The sequence below is a fragment of the Ptychodera flava genome, chromosome 6 (assembly GCF_041260155.1).
Source record: "Ptychodera flava strain L36383 chromosome 6, AS_Pfla_20210202, whole genome shotgun sequence".
NCBI classification, from domain to species: domain Eukaryota; kingdom Metazoa; phylum Hemichordata; class Enteropneusta; family Ptychoderidae; genus Ptychodera; species Ptychodera flava.
The window spans coordinates 24,562,212-24,574,652 of record NC_091933.1 but is presented as its reverse complement, the minus strand read 5'-3'; the positions used below and the strand labels follow the sequence as shown (position 1 = coordinate 24,574,652).

Here is a 12,441-nt window from a genome sequence, read left to right as displayed (position 1 = left end):
TACAATAGTATAACATTATCATTTTGGAGTGGGCCATCACACAGCAAAGATACCAACAAGTGGGTTCGGTGACTTTCATTTGAACACTGATATTGCAAGTTGTGTGACTTGAATCAACAAAACTTTGCTGGAAGGCTTTCCGATTTCATAACCAGTCAATAAAAAGTACAGGATCTATTTTACACGCAAGACATTCAGATCAAAGAGGCAGCCACATGAACTTCATCAGCTCATTATTTCTGCCAAACGTCCTGTAAACCTTGGTGAAAAATTATCGATTCTTGACCTCCTTGAAGGCAAAATGGCACACACTAGCATTGGCTTTGTTAACATTCTGAAGATTTCACCCGGACTCAGGTGTGACAAATTAGGTAGAGATCTGGAGGACTGTCTTTTTTAATACGAATCTTTCCCAAAGCTACTCACTGAGATCTACAAGAATTGACAACTGTGGTTGAGAGCTGTGGTACATCTACTGTATATAATTGGCTTGACTCAATATCCAATTTCTGCATCGATTTTAACATGCCTGGAATCACACTCTTTATATCTGTACAGGTGGGGAAGATGAAACCTCAGCTTTTCTGAAGCAGGAAAAACGAACAGCCAATCAAATACACTTGCCGTTCTTCTGCTCATCTACTTTTGCACGATGAACGAATTATCACAAATTGTTAACTCTGACGGGTTGAAATTTTGCTTTCTGCAGCAGAAGAAATAGTCAACTATAATCAAATGCAATTGTCTCGATCTACTCAGAAGTTTGCCGTGATTCACATTCCACTCGCAGGTGTTTGAAATTGAAACTAACTTTCGCAACAGGAGAAACATACAACCAATGGAATACAATGAATTTGTCGTTTTCCGCAAATTAATAATTCAGAGGTTTGAAACTCGTCAAACAAATTTTACTCCCAGGGGCTGCACATTGAAGCTTTTGATTTGCAACAAGAGAATTAGCCAGCCAATCAGAATTCATCATAAAGGCCTGTTGCAGCTGGACAGTGTTGGTTAAATTGTTATGGAATACTGAAAAGGAGGACTGCTGTGGTATACGTTATTGATATTGATGTTGATAATTATTAAAGTCATTAACGTAGCATGTACATGCTGTTCTCTATTTCAACTCCACAATTATCCCACAGTGCTCATTTCTCAGAGGGAGGGGGTTGTCTCCCTGTGTGGCCGAGCAACTTTCTAGTTGATAAACATTGCCTCTTCCCAGAAATTTGGGGACGAGTATCATACGTGATGTAAATTCAGCATTTGATGCATGCTCGTAGTTCATAGTCCATAGTTCCAGTCTCAGCTTTGCAATCACTGAAAGACTTTGCCAAATAAAATTTGGTTGTGCGTCCTGTCATTTATATGAAGCTGCTTCAGCCGCGGTCACCAGTTTCAGCACAGCCACCATTTCAAAAGTTTTGGATATGTACAAGGGATGTTGGGATATGATCTGCGTAGTATTTGACCTATTGCATGGGTCCCATACACACAGTCGCAGATGTGTGACGACCTGCTCCCTTGAAGTGCTGAATTCTTGATGAATTTTAGTGTTCTGAGCAGAGCTTTGTTTATTGTTTTCATCACTATAACAAATGAAAAGAGATTACTTAAACAAATTATTTTGAAAGCCGAAAGCAGTTGACAAATAGCAACATATTTGTTTAATTGCAGGACTCAAGAATCTTTCCACATTGCCCATCAACTATGTATGAGCAAAAATGCAAATGTATAAATCTGAAAGTCTCACTGAAGTTATGTATCTCCATTACTTCAGCAGAAATACCAAACTCCTACAGAGACAAAGATACTGAGTGATAGTAATGTAAAATGATGAATTTTTATGTAATTTCATGAATGCTTTTATTAGTATAAATTACTCTTCAGAGAAGCTGCAGGCATTTTTCTATTAAAAAAATTTTTTTTCATCAATTTTCATGAGACACATGGGTGAATCAATAGAAGTATGTAATTTCTCCGTTGAATGTAATTTCCATGAGTGGAGGTATGTTGATTCAAAAATAGATTCTCCATCGCAAGGAATGTATAATTTAAGATACCCTGTAAGAAAGTCTCTTCTGGACGATATCATATGAACCAGTATGTCCTTGTCACAGGGACTTGAGCTCACATAACCCTGCATATTTAAATTATATGTCTTTGGGGTAATGTGAGCCTTGAAATTGAATGTTTTGAACTTTTACTCAAGCTTTGCTCAAATAAATTTTAAACCATTCTTTTTCAAAATAAGGAATAAAACCAGGGGTCTCATGTCAAAGTTTGGAATCAGAGAAACAATTTATCCAAATTTGAAATTCAAAATGGGTTGCTGTGCTGTGTTGTTTACTTCATGATGAAAATTTGACTTCTTTAATATCACATAGAACAAGACAGTGAAAATTGACTTCCATAATTTCAGTGGCTTCACAGCGAGTCTATGCAAGCAGCAGACTTGCAAAGTATTGGTATTGTAAAATTTCATTGTCAGCAATAACTGTCCCTTAGGTGCATTTAGATGAGTCTACACGTCAGAAAGATGGGTTCACTGCACTGTTTAATTAGGTCAGCCAGTTTGGTGCCACAATTTTGGGTCTCTCTGTTTCAATGTGTGACATTTTGTTGGCTATTCTGATTTGCCATGAACAAACATCAATACTTTCTGAGGTACTTTGTAAGCAGTAATGGCCATTTCTTTTGTTTTTTAGTGCTTCATATCAAATATTCCTTGTGCAAGAAGACGTCTTATAGTGGTACATAAAAATTGCAATTATATTATAACTTCACTGCACGAGCGTAACTCTGAAAAATGTGTTTAAAAAACACAGGTAATTCATCATCCTATATGGCATCAATACTAATTAGCAAGCTCTCACTCTTTAGCGCAAAGCACAATATTTGAATTGTTCATTTACATGTTGTATGGAAAGAGTACCACGACAGTGCATTGAACTCACGGTGAAGGCTTCTATTAATCAAATGGGAGTTGTGGTGCCTTGGGCTGCACTTGACAACATTCAAAGTACCTCAGTCCCAGAATGCCACCCTGTGCTAAGTCATGTACATGTTATACGCTATCTGATTATAGTCAGCCAGGACTTTTGCTTGTTCATGTATCTTCATGACTGATTATGATTTTGAAGTACAGTATATGGCTTGTGATACTGAGTGTGTTGACAATGTTACAGACTAGCAGACACAGTGTATACAGCCATAAAGACCTACACTGATGATACTACGGTGTAGCTATAAGAATGTCAGCTATTCAAGTAATAGATATCTCATCAATACGAGTGTTCAAAGTTCTTCATCTTCAGTCAGTATTCATTAGTGTGTATTGTATTCTGTAGTGAAGCTGAGGAGATATATCCTGTGGTCCCCCAACCATACCTGTATGGTATCCCATAATGATAACAGAACGTTAACGAATCAGTGCAGGGACATATTTTCTATTTCTGCATTTGATAGGTGTGCCAAAAATCGTATTCTGGAGTAGTGGCTGCATGTGAAACAGATACTTATAAATATGCAACAATGGTCATACAAAAATTTCACTGTTTGAATTTACCCCGTGTATTATCAAGAAATTCTAGGTCATTTTCTTGAAGACATTGATTTCAACAAGAGTGCAAGTCACGACCCTCTTGCGTGACTTGCATGTATCTGTTAAAAGTTTAAATGGGAGACATCTGGCCTAGTCTGCATTTGAACAAAAGTGTGGTCAGCATGCATTTAGGCTTTTATAGTACAAATTGTAAGTAATTTTCCAACCTCTCTTGAGATCTTGCTGTACAATTGATCTGAAATCGTTTTCAATAAATTATGCATTTGTAACATAGTGAATGAGCTGTTGCATTAAACAGATATAGGGAGAAATAGCAAACACATCTCCTCATATTACTTTTTACATCTATATTTCTGTCAGTATCGTTAACCCTTTGAGTGCTGTAATTTTTCCCACCAAAATTTTAGTGCAACATTTTAACAATTTTTATTAATTTTTCTGTAATTTGTTTTATTATTTTGGACCAAACAGACATCATATTTCATTGGCTACAGGTTTTCATCAAAATTGTGGCAAAAATCTGAAAAAATTTGATTGGGGTACATTTTATATAGGCGACAAAAGTTGACTTTGGCGCTCAAAGGGCTAAAGATAGGAGTCACAGCCTGCCTCTTGAACATGTGAACATACCCTTACCGAAAATTATTTCTACTGCAAATTTGCCGTAAGTTTGCTGCAAATATGCAGCAAGCATATAGCTTGCAGGAAGGAGTTGCAGAAGTTTGCAGGTAGATGTGACCCTCCTGCAAACCCTTAAGTCAGTTTGCAGCAAATTTGCGGTAAACGACTAAGTTGCTGCAAATTTGCGGCAAACCAGATTATTGCTGCAAATATGCAGCAACACATGATTGACATATTTCCCACTATTTCATTACCAGGGAGTACACACTACACACTGAGTACTGTTGCACTTCGTGACCAGTCATGTGTAAGCAACATAAAATTGATCTTTCATTTATATTTTATGTTCATTTATCGCATAACAGACAATCCAGTTTTTAAATTATAATAACTGGTAATGCTAGATAATGGACAGCTTCAGTTAAGCTGGTGAAAGCATTGCATGGATATAGAGTGCATCTATAGTATATACTGTAGTGACATGATGTAATAAAAGTACCCTTTGACAATCTGGTTGGGTAAATTATGGTTGGATCGAAAAGTGAATTTTTAGGGAAACATTTTTGAAACATGGACTTGTCTGTCTTGCAAGTTACACCCTGTATTTCTGCGAATGATACCAAATGCAAACAGTTTGGAACGAAATGTGCGTTTGATGATGGTCTGTAAGGACACGTCGTAGACTTTTGTTACTGCAAATCTGTACAGTAATATTTCCGCTACTACCTCCAAGCAGAGTAGTGGCTGTGCTCCAAGCTATTCTATTCATCCCATCAATATAGTACATACGGTACGTACAATGCACTGCAGCTTAAGTTACAGTCTGTCCCATCGATGCCGCTGACAAAATCTCGCCTTCTGATAACATGGGTCGAGGTAAAAGGCTTTTGTCCATGTTTTAAGCGTTAGAGTTATATTGCTGAGCACAAATTTGAGGTTTAGGATTACACTCCATCCCGAGTCGCTGTACGAAAATTCAAAGCGCCGCTTCACCAACGTCCAACATGTCCTGCGTATCAGCTGCGAGCAGCCGACATGTTTACACTCTCCGGTCACGGTTCATCAAGGTCAGTTCGCGCATTGATATTGATTCTTCGTGCTGAAAGAATTTTTACTCTCTTTTTAGTCTTTCTATGATAAAAATAACCATTTTCATTGAACTAATAAATTAAAATACTATATTAAGTATGAAATATAACGGATTGGTGCAGATGTAGAGTCAATTCCAGCATTTAAAAACGGGACTACATTATCAATCGCGTAATGATTTATAGATCGCACTTCCGTTATCGTCATGAGGCTTGATCGGCGCGAAGTTAGATTTTAGTACCATCGGCCAGTGTCAGCTGCGTACTTGTGATCAGGGAGTTTTCTAGTGGACAATTTCGTGATCTTTCTATGGAATCGCCAGCCAAATGATATCACATAGTTGCAAAAACGTGTATACAGTACCAGGGACAGGCGGAGTTCTAAATTTGTGAACGCGAGCGGCAGTAAAGATGCCGACTATATTTTCTGAGTACGGTGGTGTATTTACACACAGCACGGTGAGACCTGCAACCGGACCGGGAATCGTCCAGCGTCTGCGAGCCGTTCAGAAATGTAAGTCAATGTACCGTTCGTCTGTACATCGATCGCTATAATTATGTTCTGTAATCGTTGTATTGCAATCTTTACCTAAAGATAAATTTTCGTTGAGTACTGATTCATACTGAATTCACTTTCGTTTCACAACAGTTACTTACACTTACCACAGTCGTTTGGAGAGCTATTCAGCGCTGGGACTATTCGCCCCATAGACGAGTATACAGAAGCGAGAAATACCCCAAGTCAGGAAATGAAATGGCTATTTCGTATAGGGATTGTGCCACCATGTCATCTTCGACGTTCGATTTTACAGTGAAAAGTAGCAAGTTCATCTATCATGTAACCGTCAACCGTTCCCTATCATTCTCAAAATTCATACCTGGTACTTGATTTGCTTCACAAACGCTCGTTTCGTGTGATTTTGGCCGAATTTGACGGACACGTCGCTAAAACATAAGCGTGAGCAACATTCCGGTCACCTTACAGTGGACGTTGGGCACCTCCACTTTACTGACGTTAGCGCCGCGTACCCATGAGGGGTGACTGGAAGGTTGTTCATGCCTTATGTTTTGGCGACGTGTCTTCTGAACTGGGCCGAAAATCACACGAAAATTCATACCTGATACTTCATCTGCTTACAAAATGCTCATTTCCTGTGATTTTCGGCCGAGTTCGAGAGACACCTGGCCAAAACATAAGCGTGAGCAACATTCTAGTCATCCCTCATGGGTAGGCGGCGCCAACGCCAGTAAAGTGGAGGTACCCAAGAGGTGACCGGAATGTTGCTCACCCCCAGGTTTTGGCGAGGTGTCCGTCGAATTCGGCCGAAAATCACACGAAACAAGCGTTTTTGAATCAGATAAAGTATCAGGTATGAAATTTTAGAATGATAGGGAACGATCGACGGTTGCATGATAGATGAACTTGCTAATTTTCACAGTGAAATCGGACACGGAATGTTACATGGCGCGGTTTTTATAGCCATTCTGTTTCCTGACTTGGGGTATTTCTCGCTTCTGTATACTCGTCTATGGGGCGAATAGTCCCAGCGCTGAATAGCTCTCCAAACGACTGTGCACTTACACTACAGTAAGTGCTGAGATTTTTGCAGATTGTCGCCGTCGTGTATGTAAACAACATACGGCGAATTGTCCGCTGTCGGACATTTTAATCATTATTAATTTAATTTCAATCATGAATATTTATGCATTTTCTGCTTCAATTTTTCAACTTGATTTTGTCTCATTTTCAAATAATTATCGATTTCTTTCATGAAATTTACAATGTTTGGTCAAACGGTAAAGACTTAAACTCTTCCCTGAACGATTTATATTTTTCAGAATCCATTGCTGGTACACTAAAGGGGACAAGAAATTCAGAGAACAGAAAGCCAAATCGCAGCCTTTGACAGTAATGTAAATGTTACATGAAACTTCTCAAGTCAAAAGAAAATATTGACATGATCATGACACTTATGTGGCATGAAATGAACATGGCATATAAAATAAATTGTACCACAATTGAATTTAACCTTTTTTTCTCTGTCATCTTTTTGTTTATAATAACTTTATTTGGGCTGACCATTGTTTCTCGTGAAACTGGTATTTCAGAGTTTAGTTGGATAAATAATATTTATATATTGGCGGACTGTGGACAGCACAAGATGTGTTTTATCCAACTAAACTCTGAAATACCAGTTTCACAAGAAACAAATTTGGTCAGCGCAAATAAAATAATTTGCTGTATGGAGTTTGCGGCAAATTTTCAGTAACATTCAAATTAATTTGCCGCAAGTTTGCTGCAAGGATTGTGCCGCAAATTTGCTGCAAAGAGTTTGCAGCAACGTTGCGGCAGGGAGTTTGCTGCATATTTGCAGCAAGTTCACAAGAAACCTAATTTGCATCTGAAAAATGAAACCACCCGCATATTTGCGGCAAATAGTTTGCTGCAAATTTACTGCAAAGCTTGCGGCAAATTTGCGGTAACAGTTTGCGGGAGGCCTAAAATTTCGGTAAGGGTACACACAACCTTTCAAATACAGCTGTTATGGCCATACACCAACACTGTACAGCTTAATGGGCCTTTAAAATGCTTTTAGCAAGGCATTTTGCTTTGTAGCATTGTTTTTGCAAAGTAACATTTATCAAAGATGGCTCGGAGATGAGTGTACCGTGAGCTGAGCTATTATTACCATAAATACTGATCATCAATAAAAACACTCAGGAAAGTAAGGCACAAATACCAAGGGAACCATTGACTTTAATATCCCATCATCAGATGTGCCTTTTAGAGATGATATTTTTCACTATATCCAATTTTGTCTCTCACCTGATGGAGGTGACCTAATTTTAGTGGGATCAAGTGCCTTCTTTCCGGAGGATCAAGATCTGTGTGGGCTGCATATTTCAAGATACAGAACAGATACATGATGCAGTTGCATGGGTAGATTTGATTGCATCTGAAGAACTCATGTCACCATAATCTCCCCTAAAAGCTGATTTCCTTGTGCTGTATATGCTCAGCCCATCAATCTATCTGTGTGTCAGTGAAGCACAATGGAAGTAATTGCATGAGCAGAACACCTTTACTTCACTGTGACCATGCACAATATGATAATCCTGAAAATGAGATGAATTCAATGAACAATCACCACAGTACGTACATAGCAAGCCTTGGGTCTGCTGACACATACATCCTGGGTGTCATGATTGAAAACACAATTTAAATAATTTTATGTAATGTACTGACATACACAGTTCAGAATGCAGTTTAAAAGTTGCCTCTTAAACTCGCTCAGGAGCAAGGAGCTGCAACTAATTTGAATTCTCTTTAATCCTTATAGAGCTCTTCAAAGTGACAAGATGTAGGGTTTTTTGCTGAAAACTTTCTCCAATGTGCGTTTAAGAGCAAAAATCCTTCAATAGTAGACATCCTTACAGTTGCAATCCATACACTGACGGATTATTACATAAGTATGCATTTAGGACCAAAACAAAATAGATCACCTTGTTCTGTCGTGGTATGACTAGACAGTTACCTTTTACCTATATATTGACATTTGGTAATGAGCTGATAATTGCTGATGATTGAAAGCACTAAAAATGGTCATAGATTGCTCGATGTTGCAGATAAATGGAAAGCTAAAAAGATCTGACTAACACAGTCGGAAAATTAAAGTGTAAAAGCTACTTTAAGCTAGAAAGGCAGTGCTTTGCGATGTGATGCTGTGAGCGATCCTTGAAAGCACAGCAAGAAAGTGACAAGTTTTCAAATGCTTGTGAAACTGAACAGCTCAGCTGTAAATAATAGTATTTGTGGTAACTTAGGTCTGTTTTGAGTCGAAAATATGTATCAAAAACAGCCAAATCGTGTTATGTGTACAGTGCCAGTTACAGGATCTGATAGGGATGAAGGAAATGGGCACTTCTATCACAATTCAATCTCAGCGATGGCAAATCAGAAAATAAATCTAGTTTTCGACCGTAATTGCTTTCCAGAATCTGAAATCCAATCTGTTGCCGAACAGAGAATATTGTATCAGCTTCATGCAATCTGTTTACACACAATGTCATCTTCATATATGTCATTTTGTACGTGTGCATGTGTCCCAGTTCTGTTGCTATACAGCATGTGTGCTATATTTACTGACGATTACAAACTGACTTCTAAGAATAAAGATCAGGTACATACCTGTTCATCTTTTTCATTAATTTCTCTGAATGGCTTTTATGAACTAGCCTTTATTAATAAATTTGGGAGCTGGTGTTTTTTCTGTTTTCATCAAGTTTCTGAAAATAACTGCCAGTTCTCAACACCCAAGTAAAAGTAACAAACCCCAAGGCTGCCCCATCCCCCGGCAACATTCCCTCTCCTACTCATACATCCCAAAATAGACATTTATGCAAATTGGTCAAACTGGACAGAAATCCTTGGCATGGTCGGCAGTGTACATAGAATCATCATAAAACTGTCAATATATGACTTGCTCATCAAGCACTTCTTGTTATTAAAATGGAAATTGCTTTGATCATCACTATGCTAGCAATCTCTGTCCTACTGCTGCTCAAATGATGATGAATCACAGATTTTTTTGGCTTTCCAAAATATGATTGGCTGCTATTTCCTGGTGATGCCACAAGCCTTTGTGCATGCAACATGTGCCTAAATTTGGTATATCAAAATGAACAAAGAGGACAAGTTAAATTTGTCCTCTTTGTTCATTTTGATATAGAAACTTCATATGGTGGTCTTTATTTTGTGATTCTAGGCCATCGGCCCAATACACTTCACAATAAATTAAACTTTACAAAAACTGACAGGAAAAGCAATCTGACAAAGTACTTAATAATTTAGCTATCATATATCTCTTTTCTTAATGTCATCGCATGAAATACAAATGCTGCTAAACGCTGTAGTGTAGAAGTGTCCTCTGAAGACATTAAAAGATAAAATTTTCTTTCAGATGGTGGATTGAAGTAAAACGGTGGAATGTATTTATTCTTATATTGTCAAAAAAGGGGCAAAGTAGGACAAAATGATACTCATTTTCAATCTCATTTCTCTCACACAGTATACAAATTCGTTCTATTCTATCGATATTTTGTCTTCTACCTATCTCGATTCTTAAACAATGGGAGGAGCAACGTAGACGAGCCAACATCTTCATGTGAATATTGATTTTAACAACAGAAAGATATTTTTCTGGTTCGAGAGAGGACTTAAATTCTCGATAACAAATAAGTTTGTCAAGAGAACAAATCTCACTCTGCCATTTACAAAACAAATAACGCTTAAAATTTTCAATAAAAGTATTCATAAAGCTCTTCTCATCTAAGACTTCTTGTCGATCCCACACGTCTTGTAAATTGCATAAAGACAATAAATTTTTGACATGTTGAATCCATGTGGGTTTCGACCTAACACCTGATTTGTCAATGTGATAAAGCATTACATAACATTTCTTTGGGTATCTATTCTTTGGCATTTTTAAAAGTTTTACCCAATATTTGATACATCGTTTGGCCGTGTGGAAATATATCGGAAACCGCCCACACTCACCTAAAACTGCTACATTGGGGGCATTGCAAGAAACTCCTAAGGCAAGAAACTCCTATGTTCATTTTGATACTTAATCAGTGAAAGCACTTTGTGTTGTCTGATGGCAGCTTAAATGTTTGTAATGACTTTACTTTATGCTGTTCACAGAGACGATACTATGTTTTAGTGCTGTTTCATTTTTGTTTTTGTTTCTGGATGGTTTAGTTTATTACGTTATTTTGTTTTGGAGAGAGGAAGGCAGATATTGTGATTTCAAGCTATGGTAAAAATCTGATACTTTGTGTGTGAAGCCGTTGAATCAGATAGCATTGAATCAGATAGCAAAAGAGAAAAGTTCATATAATATCAAGGTATACTCCTCCATAAGGTGGTAGTATGGTTCAGTCAACTCGAGCATCTAAGCCCGCTGGGACTTCACTGAAAATCCTACACATTTGATCAGAAAAGAGTATTGTTCATGGTTTTCAGTTTATGAGTCAAAGCCTTCCACTCTCAGTGTGAACTTGTCCCATGGTATAATTGCAAAATCAATCATGCAAGTACTTACCTTTTGTGATTTGTGGGCAGAGGTACAACAAAATGTAGTGTATCACTTTATAATAAACAGAACAATTTGGGAAAAGCATAAAATATAGACTTGCTTACATGTATAGGCATGATTGTAATGTGCCCCCTTTTTTGCCCATAATTTCAGTGAAATCGTAGAATCTTTGGGGGATTTTTTTTTGGCCGTAACGCTAATCAATTAATAGATTTACCGTGTAAGTTGCAACTTGTGAAAAAAGGGAAAGGTTGAAAATATAGTATCTGGAATTTTTTTTAGACTATTGTAAAATGTTAAAGGTTATTTTTTGCATCAGATGATGAGGACAAACTGTTTCCTGTTAGAAATTGAGGTGTATTTCGTACTTTTTCATGATCGTATAAAAGAGTGGTTCAGGAAATGATAAATCTTGTGCATTGCTTGCGATAATCTTTACTGCCATCATTAATTCATGGCGACGTCATCAGAAAGTCTTGTCGCATGAATGCAACACTCACCCCTCCAGCTTTCCCAATTTTGAAATCGTATGTGTAACTGAAACCTTGCAGAATGATAAGGCTATAATAATTCTGGGTTTAAAAAAAATAACTTTGAGACGTGCTTCTCTCTAGCATGCAGTCATGTCAGCGGTGAACCCGATGAGAACTGTGACGGTTGTCAAGACAACCACACTGCAGCTACTCAAAAAAGATGAGTAGCATTTTGTTTCCCCTTTGCGTTAGTATTTCATCTAAAGTGTGAGCCAAAGTGGAAATGATAGCAATTAGCATGATGTGTTTCGGGTACTTACGTGATAAAATAACAAGACGTGACAATTTTTTGCCCCTCCCCTTCATCTGAAGAGTCCGTAGCCTAATTAATAGGGCAAAGAAGTCTGTCATCTTGCCCTGACATTTTTTTCATGCAAAATATGCTGGAGATTGTCACAAATCATGGCAACAGCTAGACGTACCACATTTGCTGCTCCCTATAGAACTTGTAGGACAAAGTTTGTGTATTTTATGCCCATGTTTATCATGGTAAGAACCTTTTTTGTGCTGTTTTGGTGGTTTTCATCAATAATTGG

At 37.7% G+C, this 12,441-nt stretch overlaps 1 long non-coding RNA gene across 1 annotated transcript; it reads left to right on the top strand.

Annotated features, from left to right (window-relative positions):
* Positions 1-4,852: 4,852 nt before the first annotated feature.
* On the top strand, positions 4,853-7,303 carry LOC139135270 (uncharacterized). The gene is made up of 2 exons (XR_011552959.1): positions 4,853-5,788; positions 7,114-7,303. It is a non-coding gene; the product is annotated as an uncharacterized lncRNA (long non-coding RNA).
* The last annotated feature ends 5,138 nt before the right edge of the window (positions 7,304-12,441 follow it).